Source organism: Hemitrygon akajei, chromosome 14, assembly GCF_048418815.1.
Source record: "Hemitrygon akajei chromosome 14, sHemAka1.3, whole genome shotgun sequence".
Classification (NCBI taxonomy): domain Eukaryota; kingdom Metazoa; phylum Chordata; class Chondrichthyes; order Myliobatiformes; family Dasyatidae; genus Hemitrygon; species Hemitrygon akajei.
The window spans coordinates 105,177,073-105,198,038 of NC_133137.1; the positions used below are offsets into that span (position 1 = coordinate 105,177,073).

The 20,966-nt window shown below is 39.9% G+C and overlaps 1 protein-coding gene across 1 annotated transcript in view; it reads left to right on the plus strand.

Moving 5' to 3' along the window:
- Positions 1-20,966, plus strand: part of snd1 (staphylococcal nuclease and tudor domain containing 1) — a 1,008,210-nt gene that overhangs the window by 957,610 nt on the left and 29,634 nt on the right. The window lies entirely within an intron of this gene.

Genomic DNA, 20,966 nt, shown 5'->3' on the forward strand with positions numbered 1-20,966 from the left:
ATTTCCCCATGGGGATGAATAAAGTATCTATCTATCTATCTACCATCCAGGAGGTGGTACCGCAGCATAAAAACCAGGACCAACAGCTTCTTCCACTAGGCTATCAGACTGATTAATTCACGCTGATTAGAGTGTATTTCTATGTTACATTGACTGTTCTATTTATTATAAATGACTATGATTGCACATTGCACATTTAGACAGAGACGTAACGTAAAGATTTTTACTCCTCATGTATGTGAAGGATGTAAGAAATAAAGTCAATTCAATTCAGTATTTCACAGTCATTCTTTACAGGTTTGTATTAATATGGTGTCATTCACATAATAAGTAATTCTCAAAACCAATTCAGGGAGGAAGTAATGGTCAATGAGCAGGAAGCCGTCGAAAAGCTGGGTGGATAGACTCCATCAAAGAGATCAACCTGGTGAATAGTCATAGAGAACTCAGCACAAAAACAGGCCCTTGGCCCATCTAGTCCATGCACAACTATTATTCTGCCTAGTCCCATTGACCTGCACCTGCACCAGGAATAGCCCTCCATACGCCTCCCATCCAGGAACTTATTCAAACTTTTCTTAAATGGTGAGATTGAACCTGAATCTACACTTCCGCTGGCAGTTCATTCCACACTCTCACCATCCTCTGAGTGAAGAAGTTCACCCTCATATCTTCCTTAAACACATCAGACTTCCAATATAACTCGGAGTCCTGCCATGTGCAGAAGTTCGCTGATGACACGGCCATAGTGGGGTGTGTCAGGAATGGACAGGAGGAGGAGTATAGGAAACTGATACAGGACTTTGTGATATGGTGCAACTCAAACTACCTGCGTCTCAATATCACCAAGACCAAGGAGATGGTGGTGGACTTTAGGAGATCTAGGCCTCATATGGAGCCAGTGATCATTAATGGAGAATGTGTGGAGCAGGTTAAGACCTACAAGTATCTGGGAGTACAGTTAGACGAGAAGCTAGACTGGACTGCCAACACAGATGCCTTGTGCAGGAAGGCACAGAGTCGACTGTACTTCCTTAGAAGGTTGGCGTCATTCAATGTCTGTAGTGAGATGCTGAAGATGTTCTATAGGTCAGTTGTGGAGAGCGCCCTCTTCTTTGTGGTGGCGTGTTGGGGAGGAAGCATTAAGAAGAGGGACGCCTCATGTCTTAATAAGCTGGTAAGGAAGGCGGGCTCTGTCGTGGGCAAAGTACTGGAGAGTTTAACATCGGTAGCTGAGCGAAGGGCGCTGAGTAGGCTACGGTCAATTATGGAAAACTCTGAACATCCTCTACATAGCACCATCCAGAGACAGAGAAGCAGTTTCAGCGACAGGTTACTATCGATGCAATGCTCCTCAGACAGGATGAAGAGGTCAATACTCCCCAATGCCATTAGGCTTTACAATTCTACCGCCAGGACTTAAGAACTTTTTAAAAGCTATTATTAATGCTTTTTGAGATAGTGAGTTAGATGCATATCATATTTTTTACTGAGTTAAGTACTGTATGTAATTAGTTTTGCTACAACAAGTGTATGGGACATTGGAAAAAAGTTGAATTTCCCCATGGGGATGAATAAAGTATCTATCTATCTATCTATCTATCTAAACATTTCACCTTTCACCCTTAACCCATGACTAACCTCAGTGGAAAAAGCCTAATTGCATTTACCTTATCTATACCCCCCATAATTATATGTACCTCTATCAAATCTTCCCTCATTCTCCTAAAGTCCAGGAATAAAGTCCTAACCTATTCAACCTTTCCTGTAACTGAAATCCCAGCAACATCCTCGTAAATTTCTCTGTACTCTTGCCTTCAAACAGAACAACATCAAGTCGCATAGATGCTGTCATGTCAGGTCTCTGTCCTGTTTTGAGACAGATGCTTGCAGGTGTTGGGTTAGTACAAGGGGCACAAAGGCTGGTATGAGGTGAGGGGTGAAGAGGATGGTGTGAAGAAAACATCTACCATTACTGGCCATTAATTCTTTATCAACACTTTGCTGATTTCCTTTGCTCCATTAAAGACCATGGCTTAGGCTGTCTCAAGCATAAACTTAGGAAGTCCTTCCCAAAACACTCTATTCCTTGCTTTTGAGTATGCTACTTTCTGTGTCTCCATCAGCCCACAATGCAAAGTTTGACAGTTGTGTGCCTGGGCTATTGTTAACCTCCTACACCAAACTATGACAGTACAAGAACATTCAGATCCTTAATAATGTGTAAATTCAAAAATTTCTCACAGCTGCCTAAACACCAAAGTTAATGTTCAGCCTTTGATCAATGACAGGAAAGATTTTTGAAGGGGACTTAAAGCCTTTTACTTTACACTTCAGAAGCTACAGATGTGGAATTGGAGGTCATTTTATTAATGTCAATGGTTTTAAATGAGTTTCTCGATAATCTAAGAGAGTGAGTGTTTCTCAGTCATTTGGAAGTAATAAACTAGGAGATTTAACAGTAGTTAACTCTATGAATATTTAATCTTCTTGCACTTCGCAGAGACCTAATGTTTACTTTATTATTTTGATTAATGATGCATTTTGGATTTAATCTTCACCATATGACAACTCAAAGAAAAATACAAGTAACAACACCAAATACTACATTTGTTCTTTTCTGACCTTACAAAACCCCTCATCTTTGTCAATAAATAGGGCCTTTGCAGAGGCTTTCTTAAATCTGATGCTCTTCTGGCTACTACAAGCCATGATTCTAATCAACTGGTCAGAGAGTAGGATTTAGTGTGCAGATGATATCTATGTGTGTGCACATTTGGAAACCAATCTCCCAGTGAAGCATATGAGAGAATAATTTTGAAATATATATTTAGCAGGCACTGGAGAAGGACAACAGTGCTGTCTCTACAAAATCTTTTCAATCTATTAGCAGGATAAATGAGCAAATGTCAGCATCTTCTCCCAGCCAACATTCCCAACCTCAAGGCTCTAATTACTGTCAGCTAGCTCTGATGCATCAGCCATTTCACTCACATGCCTCCACAGTCCCAAAACTAATACACAACTACAAACTCCATTCAGCAAGAGACAGCACTTAGGAGGACAGAGAGAGCACTTCAGTTTGCCGTAAGAGACTTCTTGGAAAAAAAAGTCACATCCTCACCAAGTAGCTCACCAAAATCCTCACCAAATAGCTGAGGAGTGCCTCAGGGATCTGTTCTGGGACCCTTACTCTTCGTGATTTTTATAAATGATCTGGATGAGGAAGTGGAGGGATGGGTTAGTAAGTTTGCTGATGACACAAAGGTTGGAGAGCCTGTATTGTGCATCAGGTTTTCAATATTTCAGTGTGCAGTCAAGGTGTTTCAATTGACTTTAGTAAAAATACACCTGTATTTGGAAGGTTCCACAGCTGGTGAGTCAGTATCCTGGCAAAAACAACTCTATGAAGACAAAAGACAAAGAATTCCATGATAAGATTATCAAAAAGCACAATTCAGGAGATGGATACAAGAAAACTTCCAAGTCAGTGAATATCCCTTGGAGTACAGTCAAGTCAAGAAATGGAAAGAATATGACACAGCTGTAAATCTGCCGAGAGGAGGTAGTCCTCAGAAACTGAGTAACTGCAAGAAGGGGAATAGTGAGGGAGGCCACTAATAAACTTCTGACAACTCTAGAGGAGTTTGCAAGCTTTGATGACTGAGATGGGAGAGACTGCACATACAAGAACTATTGCTCGGGAGCTTCACCGGTCGCAGCTTTATGGGAGAATGGCAAAGAGAAAGCCACTGTTGGAAAAAAAAACACATGAAATCTTGGCTAGGTTTTGCTGGAAGGCATGTGGGAGACTCTGAACTCAGCTGGAAGAAGGTTCTATGGTCTGAGAAACCAAAATTGAGCATTTTGGTCATCAGACTAAACACTGGCGTAAACCAAACACCACACATCCCATTAAAAAGACACCATCGCTGCCATGAAGCAAGGTGGTGGCTGCATCATGCCGCGGGAATGTTTCACTGCAGCAGGCCTTGGAAGGCTTGTGAAGGTAGAGGGTAAAATGAATGCAGCAAAGTACAGGGAAACCCTGGAGGAAAACCTGATGCAGTCTGCAAGAGAGCTGCGAATTGGGAGAAGATTTGTTTTCCAGTAAGACAGTGATCCCAAGCAAAAAGCCAAATCTACACCGGACTGGCTTAAAAATAACTGGAAGTTTATGTCCTGAAGTGGCCAAGTCAGAGTCCTGATCTCAATTGAGAATTTATGGGTGGACTTGAAATGGGCTGTTCACTCACATTCCCCGTGCAATCTGACAGAGCCCTGAGTGATTTTGTAAAGAATAGGGAAAAATTGCAGAGTTCAAAGCTGATGGAGACCTATCTACACAGAATCAAGGCAGTAATTGCTGCCAAAGGTGCATCTACTAAATTCTGACTTGAAGGGGGTAAATATTTATGCAATCAATTATCTTGTGTTTTATATTTGAAATTAATTTAGATCACTTTGTAGAGATCTGTTTTCATTTTGACACAAAAGAGTCTTTTTCTGTGAATCAGTGTCAAAAAACCAAATTAAATCTAACATGATTCAATGTTGCAAAACAATAAAACATGAAAGCTAATGGGGGGGTGAATACTTTTTATAGGCACTGTAGATGTACTTTGATAATAAACTGAATTTGACCTTGACTTGTGAGAATACCAGGGCTATCAAAATAAAGAAAATGAGCATTTGGGAAGCACCTCCCTGCCCCACTTGTGCCAGAGACTGTGAATCCCAGACGGGTCTCTTCAGCTAGCTCTGAGTTGATGCTAGTCACCTTGAATACTAAACGTCTGCTGAAGAGGAAGAAGCTTGTGCACAAATTCAGATTGAAGCACCATGACATTAAGCTCTCCAACAGTTACTTCATCTACTATGCATCAGACGTGAATATCTGTCATGTCCTCTGTCATCAAATAGCATTGTGACTTTTTCCATCGAGGGTCATAGATGGTTGCTGAGTGGAATCATACACAGGTATAAAATTCAATGTATGTTAATAACTAAGAGAAAAACAAAAGAAAGCCATGTGTGGGAATGTAGTGAAACAAAGCACTTGTCTTTTATATTCCACCATGAATTGGTCTCTGGAAAGTACAGCTTTGTTAGATTCTGTGTAAAAGTCTAGGCTATCTCATCTAACACTTTCAGGCTGGATGCAGTATTATATGGAATCAAGTTAATTTTGCACTTTCAATACATACATAAGACATTTAAGATCAGTTATATATAAGATTAATATTCTTTCTACACAAATCTATCAAACACCCACAAGCTAGTTGCAGCCCAAGTTACACTCCTACCACATATGGGTTGTCAAGATAACATTGCAGTTAGCATGAGCTATTACAGTTCAGGACATTGGAGTTCAATATCAGCGTCTTCTTTAAGCAAGTTTGTACGTTTCTTCCCATGTGTGCATGGGTTTCTTCCCGTTGCTCTGGTTTCATTCCACATTCCAAAGATGAACGGGGTTCATTGGTCATTGTAAAATTGTCCTGTGGTTACAGTAGGGTTAAGTCAGTGATTTGCTGGGCCGAAAGAGTCTGTTCCATGCTGTATCTCTAAATAAATAAATTATCTCTTCAAACATTCAGGAGAAAGAGACAAAAAGTAAGGAGTGGAAGCTGATTTCTTATAGCACTTGCCTTATTGAAGTAAAATGGGATTTTTTATATCTCCGAATAACACTCCTGATTTGTCCTTTCTATTCTCTTGTTAATATGTTCAAATACCATTTCAGAGGACTATAAAGGAAGTCATTGAAGTCTGAAGCTGTATTTTTGCATAACAAAAGATCATGAATTTATATTTGAATAAGTTCCCTATCTTCTACTTTACTTTTAAATAGTCAACGTGATTCTCAGCTTATACTAAGCCATGCCTCACTTACAGTTGCAATTTCTTTTATATTAGCCCCTTAAATTGTAGGCACACAGGTACATAAGGGAATGTAGGTGAAACACTGATGTAATAACATTTACTTAATTGACTGAACCAGTCTCATTGGTGAGAGATTACACCAGTGCACAATCACTGGACGATGGCCAATGCAAAATGGCCCAGTTCCAGTCATAGGGAAACATACAAGGTACAGCTGAGCAAGTTACTTTTTATACAAGGACCTTTCCATTTGTCAGCTTGCATACATGAATAGGACTGTCAGATTTATATATTTTTTAAATCACTCTCCAGTCCAGTACCTCCCTTGGTACTTGCTTCAGTGCATAGGAACAAAAGGACTCTGATGGCAGTTATATATAGGCCTCCCGACTGTATCTGCAATTGGTCCACAAATTACAATGGGAAATAGAAAAGGCATATCAAATCTATTGAGATAATCATATTGGCAGTAGATCTTAAGAGATTGAGTTTGTTGAACACCTACAAGATGGCTTTTTATAACAGTTTGTCATTCAGCTATATTGGATTGGGTGTTACGTAATCAACCTGAAGTGATTAGGGAGCTTAAGGTAAAAGAACCCCAAGCGGCAGTGATCACAATATGATTGAGTTCAACTTGAAATTTGATAGGGAGAAAGAAAAGTCTTGACATAGCAGTATTTCAGTAGAGTAAAGGAACTGCAGTGGTTTGAGAGAGGAGTTGCCAAAGTAAATTGGAAGGAGATGACAGCAGAGCAGCAGTGGTGTGCGTTTCTGGCAAAAATGAGGAAGCATTCAGGCTCTCACAACCAGACTAGATAACAGTTTCTTCCCCCAAGCTATCAGACTCCTCAATACCTGAAGCCTGGACTGACACCTTGCCCTACTGTCCTGTTTATTAATCATTGTAATGCCTGCACTGTTTTTGTGCACTTTATGCAGTCCAGTGTAGGTCTGTAGTCTAGTATAGCTTTCTCTGTGTTGTTTTTTTTTTATTATGTAGTTCAGTCTAGTTTTTTGTACTGTGTCATGTAAACCATGGTCTTGAAAAACATTGTCTCATTTTTACTATGCACTGTACCAGCAGTTATGGTCGAAATGACAATAAAAGTTGACTTGACTTGAGATGCAGGATAGATGGATTCCAAAAATGAAGAAATACTCAAACAGCAAAATAGTGCAACCGTGGCTGACAAGGGAAGTCAAAGCTAATGTAAAAGCAAAAAAGAGGGCGTAGAACAACATAAAAATTAGTGGGAAGGCAAAGGATTGGGAAGCTTTTAAAACCCTACAGAGAGCAACTAGAAGAATCATTAGGATGGAAAAGATGAAATATGAAAGCAGGCTAGTAGACAATATCAAAGTGGATAGGAAAAAGCTTTTACAAGTTTGTGAAAAAAAAGATGAGTGTAGATATAGGACCATTAGAAAATGAAGCCAGATAAATAATAACGGGGGACAAGGAGATGGCAGATGAACTAAATGAGTATTTTGCATCAGTCTTCACTGTGGAAGACACTAGCAGTGTGTCAGAAGTTGAAGGATGCGAGGGAAGAGCAGTGAGTGCAGTTACTATTACAAGAGAGAAGGTGATGAAAAAGCTAAAAGACCAAAAGGTACATGTCACCCAGACCAGATGAATTGCACCTTAGGCTTCTGAAAAAGGTAGCAGTGGAGATTGTAGAGGCATTACTAATGAACCCTCAAAAATCATTGAACTCTAGGATGGTGCCAGAGGACTGGAAAATTAGAAATGTTGCTCCACTCTTTAAGAAAGGAGGAAGGCAACAGAAAGGAAATTATAGACCAGTTAGCCTGACCTCAGTGTTTGGGAAGATGTTGGAATCAGTTGTTAAGGATGAGGTTATGGAGTACTTGGTGACACAGGACAAGATAGTACAAAGTCAGCATGGTTTCCTTCAGGGAAAATTCTGCCTGACAGACCTGTTGGAATTCTTTGAGGAGAGTACAAGTAGGATAGATAAAGGGATTGCAGCAGATGGTGTATATTTGGGCTTGCAGAAGGCCTTTGACAAGGTGCCACACATGAGGCTGCTTACCAAGTTAAGAGACCATGGTATTACAGGAAAGTTACTAACATGGTTAGAGCATTGACTGATTGGTATGAGGCATGGAGTGGGAATAAAAGGATCCTTTTCTGGTTGGCTGCCAGTGACTAGTGGTGTTCTGCAGGGGTCGGTGTTGGGACCGCTTCTTTTTATGCTGTAGATCAATGATCTAGATGATGGCATAAATGGCTGTGTTATCAAGTTTGCAGATGATACGAATATTGGTTGAGGGGCAGGTAGTGTTGAGAAACAGGAAGATGCAAAAGGACTTAGACAGATTTGGAGAATGGGCAAGAAAGTGACAAATGATAGGCAATGTTGAAAAATGCATGGCTGTGCATTTTAGTATATAAAAATAAATATACAGACTATTTTCTAAATGGAGAAAATCCAAATAAGTTGAGATGCAAAGAGCTTTGGAGTCCTTGTACAGAACACTGTAAAAGTTAACTTGCGGGTGGAGTCGGTGATGAGGAAGGCAAATGCAATGTTAGCATTCATTTCAAGAGGACTGGAAGACAAGAGCAGGGATGTGATGCTGAGGCATTATAAGGCACTGGTGAGGCCTCACCTTAGGTATTGTGAACAATCTGGGCTCCTCATCTAAGAAAAGATGTGCTGGCATTGGAGAGATTTCAGAGGAGGTTCACAAGCATTATTCCAGGAATGAAAGGGTTATATGAGAAACTTTTGATAGCTCTGGGTCTGTACTCACTGGAATTTTGAAGGGTGAGGAAAGATCTCATTGAAACTTCTCAAATGTTGAAAGGCCTTGACAGAGTAGATGTGGAAAGGATGTTTTCCACAGTGGGAGAGTCTATGACAAGAAGGCACAACCTTAGGATAGAGGGGCATCCATTTAAAACAAAGATGCGGAGAAATTTCTTTAGCCAGAGAGTGGTGAATTCATGGAATTCATTGCCACAGGCAGCTGTGGAGGCCAGGTTGCTGGGTGTACTTAAGGCAGAGCTTGATAGGTTCTTTATTGAACACAGCATCAAAAGTTATGGGGAGAAGGCTAGGGAGTGGGGATGAAGAGGGGAAAAAAATGGATCAGCCGTATTTAAATGGCAGAGCAGACATGATGGACCAGATGCCCTAATTCTACTCCTATGTCTTATGGTCATAGAAGACAGGAGTAAGCGAACGAACAAACCCTTCAGGTCGGCTCCACTGTTCAGTACGATTAGCTGATATAGTTTTGCCTGAACTAGTTTTTTTCCAGTCTCACTTCACATTCATAGACTTAAGAATTCTTATTGTCCATATCAATTAAGAGCTTCAAAGTAATGGAAATTAATAAATATTATTCAGCTGATGGCAGATACATCACAGATTCGCCTCTTCTATTACCCAATTTTCTTAAGGTGTTGGCTGACAAAAGGCTACATTTCTTCTGGCTTCTCTTCCCTATATTATGGAAGAGACGAACAATTGTTTATAAGTAAATTGGAACTGTTGTCACTGGGATATTTGAATTGGAGTGAGAGTTATCATAGATAAGTTGAATTTAACACCCTACACTGAATCATTTTACTCTTGCTTTTCTTTATCTTGAGCTCTATTTCCCTTCTGCCCCATCACTCTCTCCCAGGAAACTAGGTCAAACGTTATTTTTTTAATAATGTCCATGCAGATACAGTGGGCCAAATTAATCCTTAACTCCTCAATCATTAAAAAGCTTTCCATGTAGTCTCTTATTAAGACTACATTTTATATTTTTCTGCTACTTTCCTTAAAACTGGCTAAGATCTAGATGGGAGAATTAATGACTCAGCCATGCTAATCATTACCTAGTCCTACAAGTGTTTGATCTTTTCATAGCTGAGGCCTAAAAAGGCACTGATAAAAGGCAACATATATGCCCTGTGACCCAGTGAATATGTGAACGGCAGTAAAAGCTATTTTAGTTTGCAAATCATCTGTCCAGCTAAAAGTCCATAAACTCGTGTTTTTGTTTCTGGCATTTGTGGACTGGGAAAGCATTAATAAGTATTGTAAGCTATTTATACACAAATATAGCTTACATTAATTTTGAAATGGCATGTAGTTATCAAGCAACTTATCAAGTTAGACTGACTTAAGCACCGGGCCAGATTGGAAAGGTAGAGTTAGCAAGTTATTCATACAGGAGCACAAGTTCGTGATTTAATTAGAACATAAAACAGGACAGGAGCCACATTATGGCCCAGGATGTCTGTGCTGACCAATAATTATTATTATTCTCTTCTGAACATGGAGTGGTCTGACACAAAAACACCTGGTGTTTCGTAGAATAAAATATCTAGAATCTCTTCACTAATTCTCTGTGCACCTGCTTCCCCCATGAGTAAAGAGGAACCGCTTATTGTGCAGTTGTAGAGCCATGGCAGCCGGAAAACACTTGTGAAGGAAAGTCAGGTTATCCTTTTTTTATTTTATATTCTCAGCTTTGATTTGAAGTGATTTGTGAAAAATAGCAAAGTTTCACTGATGTTTGAAGAGGGAGCAGGTGCCCAGGAGATATCTCATTCCAATCTTGTTTTAAGCACATTTCCCTGCACTGTTTCCTTTCATTTCTGTGTGTTGGTTAGTGCGTCAATGGCACATCGGATATTGAAGAAGAAATTGGTTGGTTTGCAACATACTGCTCCATTCCCCCATTTTCTTCAAAGGACTAACTGTAAATGGGCAAGTGCAAGTCTTGTCACTCCCCAGGCATGCAAATCTACCTTGTAGTAACACATTCATAGTTCTTTGAAAGCATTCACTTTTTTTTAGAACCTCCTTATCAACTCATTACCTGGAGTATATTAGACCTCAAAGAATGAATTTGCTATTTTTGATTGTGTGTGGTTTTGACCAAATTTCTACCCAAGGGTGATTAGCCATATTTGGAGTTTAGATGGGTGTTCTTTGACATTGTGTTTCTTATATTGAGACAGTCATAGTGCCAGTGTTGAGACAAATCCTGCACCTTACATGATGACTTTACTGGAGTTTCCAGCAAAGAGATCCACAGCGCATTATTCAAATGGTATATAAGATTTTTTTTCATCTGCAAAAATGTTCCACCCAATCCCACTCCATTTATCACCTAACCACAGGTTTAAATCTGGCTGAGGTTGTAAAATCCTGCCATGCTCAGAGATATTGAAATCAGTTGCACTACCCCAAAAATTGCACAAACAGCGCTGAATCAGAACTGATCAGATTGCACATTTTATTAACTTGAACCAAAGCACTTGTTATTTTTAAAGCAATGTGAAAATTGTTACAGAATATTTACCGTAGATTCCGGACTACAGAGCGCACCTGATTAAAAGCCGCTGGCTCTAATTTTAGAAATAAAATCAATTTTTTTAATTGTAAAGGCCGCACCGGATTTTAGGCCGCACCGGATTTTCGGCCGCAGGTGTCCCACGTTGTAATATGAGATATTTACACAGAAAGATATTACACGTGAGGATTTTTTAACTTTTAATTAAATCCATATGGTAACAAAAACAAATACATATTGCAAATGCTTTTTTTCGAACCGTGCCCGTAACGCGGCTACTTTTAAATATACGTTGCGTATACTTCTTTACTGAACAACATTCCAATATCTCCTAACGACTGGTAAAAATATATATATACTGCAGCCTACCAGGAAAAGTTATTGATCGCCTTTAACTTAAAAGCAGCGTTTCGCTCCGCCGCTCGACCCCCACCTTTCCGTTTATTCGCAAACGGCGTTTTCCCACAAGACACCGCGAAACCGGGTGTGACGTCATAGCATCCCGCGATGTAGTACAGAAAACAAATATAGTTAAAACTCTTCTAACTTTAACTAGAAAATGAATTACTAAGCGAAAATATTATAAACTAAATAACTGCCATAAGGCAGCACAATGCTTCGAGTGTTTTCCATGTTGATGAGGGTGAGTACAAATGACTGATTTACAATAATTTAATTGTGAAAGTGCGCTTGATTTATCGTACAATTTCATTGGACCTCTGTGAACTACTCATCAATTTTATTGGTCTACTGTTATGAGGCAAAATGTTTACGAGGCGGCATGAAAAAAATCATGTATTAGCCGCTCCGTTTTAAAGGCCGCAAAGTTCAAAGCTGTTCAAAATGTGGGAAAAAAGTAGCGGCTTAAAATCCGGAATCTACGGTAATATTCACTGCTTTGAGCTTTCTTCAGTTCAGCTGAATAAGTTGAAAGATGCAGGAGAGTGGGGATAACATTAACACTACTATTTTTAAGGAGGATTAGTGTGAAGTGATGCCCATGATTGTAAGGATTTCAGCATCTTTAACCGTGGATCAGTCCCCAAACTCAGATGAAATCTATTGCAGTCTCTTAAGCAAGGGAGGGAAAAAATATCAGAGGCTTTGATCCTCTAACTACTGGCATTGTGCCGATGAACTGGAAGACTGCAAAACTGATATTTTTCTAAAATGAGAAAAGCAATCAGCTGAGTACCTGTAAACTAGTTGACTGAGTGTAAGTGGTGTACATGTAAATTGAATAAATTCTGAGGAACAGTATAATACAGTGTTTAGGTTGATCCAGAGTGGACTGTATGGATTTGGCAAGGGAAGGTGATGGCTGCCTAACTTAATTGAATTTAACATTGACTGTGTTGGTGATGTATGTATTTGAACAAAATCTGTTGAGGATTAATTCTGTATATAAAATAAATCATGACAGGTTTACAGTGCGGTTCAACTTCTGCTGGAAGAGGTGTCTTTAAGGTAATTGAGAGAAGCATTAGAGAAAACTTGAGAAAGGATTTTTCACCTTGTGGAGGGTTGCAAGGGTAGTAGATGCAGAAGCTGTCATCACATTTTAAAAGTATTTGAATGAACACTTGATGTGCCATAACCTGAATACTTCTGGAGCAGGCTACAATAACATCTTATTTTTCGCCAGCATTGACACATGGGCTGAATAATACTGTAAATTTTTAAGATTCTGTGTCATTGTATAAAGTTAAATGTTTGAAACTTATGATATGTGTTCCACATAGCAGTACAAAAAGGAGCAGTGAGAGCCACAAGCACAGCCACATTAGATGCATCATAACAACCATGTTGACATCATTCCATTCTAAGACATCAAAGAGATATCTTTATCCTTTAAAGAAGGGATTTCCCACCCTCTGCCATTGATGCTGCCCTCACCCGCATTTCACGTACATCCATGCTCACCCCATCAGCGTCCGCATCCAACATATTATCCACTGCAACTTCCACCATCTCCAAAGAGATCCTACCACTAAACATCTTTAAACCCCACCCCCGCTTTCTGAAGAGATTGCTCCCTTTGCTATTCCCTTTTTCATTCATTCCTCCCCACTAATCTCCTTCCCGGCACTCATCCCTGCAAGCAGCCCATATGCCTCCTCCCTCAACCCCATTGGTCATCTATTGTGTCTTGTGCTCCTGATGCGGCCTCCACTACATTGGTGAGACCTGTTGTAAATTGGAAAATCGCTTTGTCGAACACCTCTGTACCATCTGGTACAAGCAGGATATACTGGTGGCCAAATATTTTAATTCTGATTCTCATTTACATTCCAACATGTTGGTCCATGGCCTCCTCTTATGTCAAGATGAGGCCACCGTCAGGGTGGAAGAGAGACACCTTTTATTAGACCATAAGACATAGGAGCAGAATTAGGCCATCTGGCCCATCAAGTCTGCTCCACCATTCAGTCAAAGCTGATTCTTTTTTTTCTCCTCCTCAACCCCAGTTTCTGGCCTTCTCCCTGTAACCTTTGATGCCATGTCCAATGAAGAACCTATCAACCTCTGCCTTAAATACGCCCAGCGACCTGGCCTCCACAGCTGCACGTGGCAACAAATTCACCAACCTTTGACTAAAGAAATTTCTCTGCATTTCTGTTTTGAAAGGGCGTTCCTCTATCCTGAGGCTGTGTCCTCTGACCTAGACTCTCCCACCATGGGAAACATCCTTTCCACATCTACACTGTCTAGGCCTTTCAACATTCGAAAGGTTTCAAAGAGATCCTCTCTCATCCTTCTGAATTCCAGCGAGTACAGACCCAGAGCCATCAAACGTTCCTTGTATGATAACCCTTTCATTCCTGGGATCATCCTTGTGAACCTCCGCTGGACCCTCTCCAATGCCAGCACATCTTTTCTAAGATGAGGGGCCCAAAACTGTTCACAATACTCAAGGTGAGGCCTAACCAGTGCATTATAAAGCCTGAGAATCACATTTTTGCTCTTGCATTCTAGACCTCTTGAAATGAATGCTAACATAGCATTTGCCTTCCTCACTACTGACTCAACTTGCAAGTTAAACTTTAAGGTGTTCTGCACAAGGATTCATAAGTCCCTTTGCATCTCAGATTTTTGGATTTTCTCATCATTTGAAAATAGTCCGCACATTTATTTCTACTACCAAAGTGCATGACCATGCATTTTCTAACACTGTATTTAATTTGCTACTTTATTGTCCATTTTCTGAATCTGTCTAAGTCCTTTTGCATCCTAACTGTTTCCTCAACACTACATGCCTCTCCACCAATCTTGGTGTCATCTGCAAACTTGGTAACAAAGCCAACTATTCCATCATCTAAATCATTGTTAGGCAGCATAAAAAGAAGTGGTCCCAACACCAACCCTTGCAGAACACCACTAGTCACTGGCCGTCTGTTCCATTATCATTATTCTGTCTGGGTCCCCTCCAACCTGATGGCATCAACATCAACTTCTGCTTCCGGTAAACAAATCCCCCCCACCCTTTCCTTTATTCCCCATTCTGGCATTTTACTTTTTCTCACCTGCCTATTACTACTTTTCCCAGGTCCCCTCCTCTCCTTTCTCCTATTGTCCACTCTCCCCTCCTATCAGATTCCCTTCTCCCCACCTTCTAATTCTGGCATCTTCCCCCTTCCTTCTCAGTCCTTATGGAGGGTCTCGGCCCAAAACATTAGCTGTCTATTCATTAACATTGATGCTGCCTGACCTACTGAGTTCCTCCAGCATTGTATGTGTGTTGCTATTACATAGTTTACCACACTCTAGAGCATACAAACAGAAGCACATATCACTGCATTGTTAGAAGAGGATTTCTTCTGAATATTACACTATGCAAAGACATGATGTAGCCTTCAGTGTGATAGGAAATTACACAAATTGTAATCAGATTTTTAATCCTACCTCCTTCTGGGATTGACATGGCACTGTTAATGGCTGATAAATCTACAAACACCCTTTAATGTTTCAGGAGGAAGTTACTTGAGAAAGCCATGAAGGCAGGCCTAAAGCATGTTGTTTTCCGGGGTATTTATATTGGAAGGATTCTCAAAGAATAAAACATTTCAGCCATGTGCTGTGTTCTTTGCTCAGGCTTATTGCCTCCATGAACAGAAATATTTCTAATCTCTTGGAAAAGTAAATAAATATTTGCTTCACTGAATTGATTTTAAAATATCCTAACTTGCCAATTCCCTCTGTAGTTATTTCTGATGTCTAGAGTATCTTTATGTGTTGCTAAATGATTTGAGATGAATGTCTGTATAAAGTCTGTTTATGCCTTTATTGTCATCGTTATAGGGGAGCTGGAGTGGTTGGTCGGCCCTTCATGTCAGGGTTACCTCTCAAAAAGTGCTGAAGATACACTTTCAAGACAGGCAATGTCACTAAAAAACATAGGGAGAAAGTTACCTTGTTTGCTGCTGTAACTGCAAGACAAAAGTCCATTGACTCTGATAGTAAAAGTCTCAATACTAGTACCCAGACTCAGAAACCAATATTTATTAGGAGAAGGAAAGGGAGCAATTTTTTTGGGGGGGAAAATTTTCCATTAGAAGCAGGTTTATTTGCTTCATGATTGAGGTTGTGATTTACTGGTAATTTGTTGTATCTTGTCATGATTGGTTAACACCGTTATGTTACTACATAATACAACAGGCAGATACTACAGATGGGCTATGAATCTCTTTGGTGTAACAGTCGTAAGCCATTTACCACTCAGGTAGGTTTAGGATATCAACCAGCATATGCTATGGCCTTTTGAAAAAGTAAGACCGCAGGTTCAACCCAAAACAAGTTTGCATCTGATGCTCTGTTAATTAAGATTATTCTCACATGCCAGTTTTGTGATCAGTCAACCTGGAATGCAGTGTTGAAGTTCTAGCTTCCTGATTGAGAGAGATTTTGTTGGATCGTGATGTTTTTGATCAGAGTTTCTTCTGAAGTCAAGAATGAGGCATAAAGCTGTATTAAGCATTCCAAGAATGAAACGAGAAAAAGGAAAGAGAGAAAGAGCAAAAGGCAAAGTACCTAATGGCAAAGGGAGAAGAACAAAGGATACAAAGACAAAGATGGCGCTACTTGCTGGTCAGTGAAGCAAGAAAAGCAACTAAATACTTCGTTATTCACACTTTTTCTGGTAAACAGACAGACAGATATACTTCACTGATCTCGAGGGAAATTGGGTTTCATTAGTCACACCAACCAAGAATAGTGTAGAAATATAGCAATATAAACCATAAATAATTAAATAATAACAAGTAAATTATTCCAGGTGGAAATAAGTCCAGGACCAGCCTATTGGCTCAGGGTGTCTGACACTCTAAGGGAGGAGTTGTAAAATTTGATGGCCACAGGCAGGAATGACTTCCTATGACGCTTAGTGTTGCATCTAAGTGGAATGAGTCTCTGGCTGAACGTACTCCTGTGCCTAACCAGTACATTATGGAGCAGTTCCACCCCCACAGCATCACTGGCCTTACGAATGAATTTGTTGATTCTGTTGGTGTCCGCTACCCTCAGCCTGCTGCCCCAGCACACAATAGCAAACATGATAGCACTGGCCACCACAGACTCGAACAATGGCTACAAATGGTGGCCTGTGGCTTCCTGTTGGAGTTGAGGAGAATCGCAAGTATAGTCTGGCATTTTGTGTTGTAACCGGAGTCTTGCCGGGGCAGGACAGGTCCAGCATGTCCACGCTGGGTTGCTGGAGCAGACTTGGGGCAACTTCACATGGCATGGTATGATCTGAAGTTTGATCGATTTAAGTGCGGGCCAGGTTGAAATGGTTGGGTATTGGGGTTGGAGGCAAGAGACAGGCTGGTTTGACTCGCAGCACTGAAGGGACTATTCTGGACTGAAGCCTTCTGAATCAGATACCGTAGACTTCTGAATTGGCTACAGTGATGGCTGGTGTGAATTTCAGTTTTGAATGCTGTTTGCTTGCTTATTTGTTAGCATGATCTCTCGCTCTCTCTCTCCTCTCTTTCCCCTCTCTCTCCCCCCTCTCTCTCTCCCCCCTCTCTCTCCCCCCTCTCTCTCTTCTCTCTTCTTTCCCCCCCCTTTTTTATTTTTAATGGGTTATATTGGGGTTCTTTGTTCCATGGCTGTCTGGAAGGAGACAAATCTCAAGGTTGTATAAAGTACACATACTTTGATAATAAATGTACCTTAAACTTTAGAAAGAATCAACATGGTCTGATCCTGCTATGCCAGACATTCCATTCAAGCTCCATTATTTAAATTAACCAATAAGGTGATTCCTAAATGAACATTGAACCCGAGAACACTACCTCACTTTTAAAATATATATTATTTCTGTTTTTGCATGATTTTTAATCTATTCAATATGCATATACTGTAATTGATTTATTTATTTTCTTCTATATTATGTATAGCTGCTAAATTGACAAATTTCATGACCCGTGCTGGTGATAGTAAACCTGATTCTGAAGATAGCCCCTATTCAAATAATGTGATCCCCACAACTGCAACCACTAAAAACACACTGAACAATTATAAGTATACAGGTAACTATATAAAGATGCAACAAGCATAATAAAATTGAACTAGAAGGAAAATAACAATTATACAGTCAACAAGTTGGAGTTCAAAACTTGTACCCTTGATGCTGTCATTGAGCCAAAAGCCTTGATCTTCAGAGGAGTGCTGAGAGTTGTGAGGCGAAAGAAAGCTTTTCCATTATTCCCAGGAAGGTAACGCTGTTGCTCCTGTGTAATTCCTTCAGTGCTGCCACTTGATTTTAATTAAGATGGTGAATATCACTGGTCATCACTTCTGGAGAATATGTACGTATGCATTTCTAGTGGGAGTCATTGTATAGCTATCAGGATAGAATTGCTTTGTGGCTTTTGATCACCTTGAACCCAGCTCACTACAGTTAATAGAAGTGGACAAAAAGCATTTCAATTCATTTCAAGATTCAGATTGTGTATTATCATTCGAGTGTAAAGGAGAAGAAAATGACTGTTAATCCAGATCTGGTGCAGCATGAAAAAGCAATAAGCATAAAAACAGTAAACATAAATATATAAGATTAACTTATATACATGGACTGGCTGTATGTACATAAAATTATGCTAGGTACGGGAGTATCTGTACACAAGGTGAACCTGAGAGGACATGACAGTGGTGGGTGGATTAATGGGTGGAAGTGTTGATTAGTCTGTGAAGACTCTGGGGGAGTTCCTGAGTCTGGTGGTCCTGGCATAGATGCTGCATGTCCTCTTCCATGATAGGAGTGGGACAAACAGTCCATGAGCTGGGTTCATCAACCGAGGCAGTAGAAGCAGCAAGCAACAACCTTTAAACTAGTAAACTTTTCTTATTAGTATTTGATGTAAGCGAAGGGATCTAAATAAAGCAGCGATTATGAAACAATAAAGCAAAGTGGCACTCTGGCTAAAGCAGTTCTGTATTACACAGTAAGTCCACTCAGCAATTTAATAGAAATTCAGATGGTGCAGATGTGATTTTTCTTTGGTGACACTCCATTGTGCTATGTCATGCTGAGGAACATACATCAGTTTAATCTAGGGCAGTTGCCTAATCTTGGCTCTTCGTGATTTGGTTGTTGCCTGTGGAGAAGGAAAATTAAAACATAAATTACTCTAGAAAGCTTGAGCTCCATCATTCTCATGAAAATCAGGATAACAGCAGTTGCTGGCAGTCTGAAATCAAAACAGAAAATGGTAGAAACACTCAGCAGATCTGTCAGCATTTGTGGAAAGAAAAACCATTAATGTTTTAGTCTAAAGAATAGTCCCCTGGTCATGAAATGAGATGTTTAGGTGTGGGTGAGGTGGCTACAGGAAGGGTGATGTTGGCAGAGCCAAGTGCATCTTAACCTGGAAATTTTTTTGTAATGCTTGAATTACTTTTGTGATATCCAAGGATAATGTGATAAATCTTCAATTCGACCATGACAAAAAATACATTTTAAGTAAAACTTTATGGATTACAAAGCAAACTAAACAAACCTTCAAAGCTCTGAACCTTTAGTATGTGTCTCCTGGCAGAGCGGGACCCTGCCACCCCAAATCCAATTGCATGCTTCAGTAGGGTCCAATCTGATTCGGTTTTTAAATGTTCAGAATGCATGGCATTGCTCCTTTATAGGTCTTGTTAATTCTGTTTACAATTCTCATCACCACTCAGCACAAATGCAGTGTCTACTGAATCTTGCCCCTTGCTTGCTATTGAAGCAATAAGTCAGTTTCTGCACTATGAGAGAGATTATATGAGTGCCACAGAGTCTGATGCTGGCTGAGGTTGGTTGAGGATCCATGCTCTGGGTGAAGGTATGGTAATAGGTTGCCTTTAACATCCAGTCAATGAAGGAACAGGAATATTTATGTTTATCACTGCTGTGCTGAGAATTTGAAATGAGTGTAAGGTAAGCCAGGTTATTGCAAACAGTAAATCTTGTGGAGAGCATCCTTTAATGCCTGTTTGGGGTGAACAAAAATTGCTATTAACAGTCAATTTGTATTAGTATAAAGAATGCTCTTTGGAATTTGCCTCAGTCTGTCTGCTCCAGTGTGATGTGCGATCACTTTCATGTTCCAAATTCATATCTTTGGCGTGCATTTTTGAAAGGAATGTGCTGACCTTCTTCCCTGTAAATACCAATAAAATAGAAAAATGCTCTTTATATACCGTTTTAAAAATTATACAACATTTTACATTAAACTGAAATGCATCTTGCATCATAGCCACAATATATCGGGCGAGCTCCTCAGACTCTGGTCTTTATAAGAAAATGAACTTAAAAACATTGATGTTAGCATTTGTTCATCCGACAAGGAATGATCAGTTTGGAATGGAGTTGTAGGAAAAGGAAAAAACAAAGTCATTTTGCAGACAGCTGATCAGATGTGCAGGACATAATTTCTTCCTGCATGGCATTTTAAATATGTTCTCAACATCCTTTTCATGAAGAGCATGCCCTTTTTGGTTAATTTAGTCTCTCTTCCTTGCTTGCAGTTGCTGAGCTATTATTCATAAATAATGGTGATACTCTGTTTCAGAAGAAGAAAGGTTTTGATTTGTGAATCATATTTTACAGACGTACCAAAGTAGTTAACACTCACTAAAGTATTTCCATGGTATTTCCAGCAATTCTAATGTAGGAGACACAACAGCCAATTTATATACATTAAGCTCTCTCTCATAGTAGTGTGACAATGGTCAGATAATTATTTTACAGATCTTGACTAAGAGATGCATATTGGCCATGACAGCAGACTCAACTCCCTAATGCTAGTGTATTTTTTACATCCACCTGCAGACTGGGCTTTAAATTAAAATTTCATCTGAAAGACTGCACTTCTCAGTGTTCTACTAGCGTGTTAGCCTAGATTTTTGTACTCAGATCACTGATTGGAGCTTGAACATAGCCCTCTGACTTGTATGAACTGTGATTTTTTTCATCCATGTGCCAATTGAGAATAATCACCAAGCATCTACAAGCTGTTTGTAAAGAGCAATGTAACCATGTTTGGTCCTGCCCCCAAACTCCTGTGTTGCAGTATCATGACTTCTTCACTATCTCATTTGCCACACCATTTTGCTTCTAGATTTGAATTCCAAATGAATTACTTTATTATTTGTGTTGCCCTAAATGAGATAACTAACAGCACAGATGAGAAATCAAACTTGAAGAGGGAGAACTTAGAGCAGAGGGGATCAGCCCATTTGGTCTGAGCCTTCATTTGTGCCAGTATATGAAA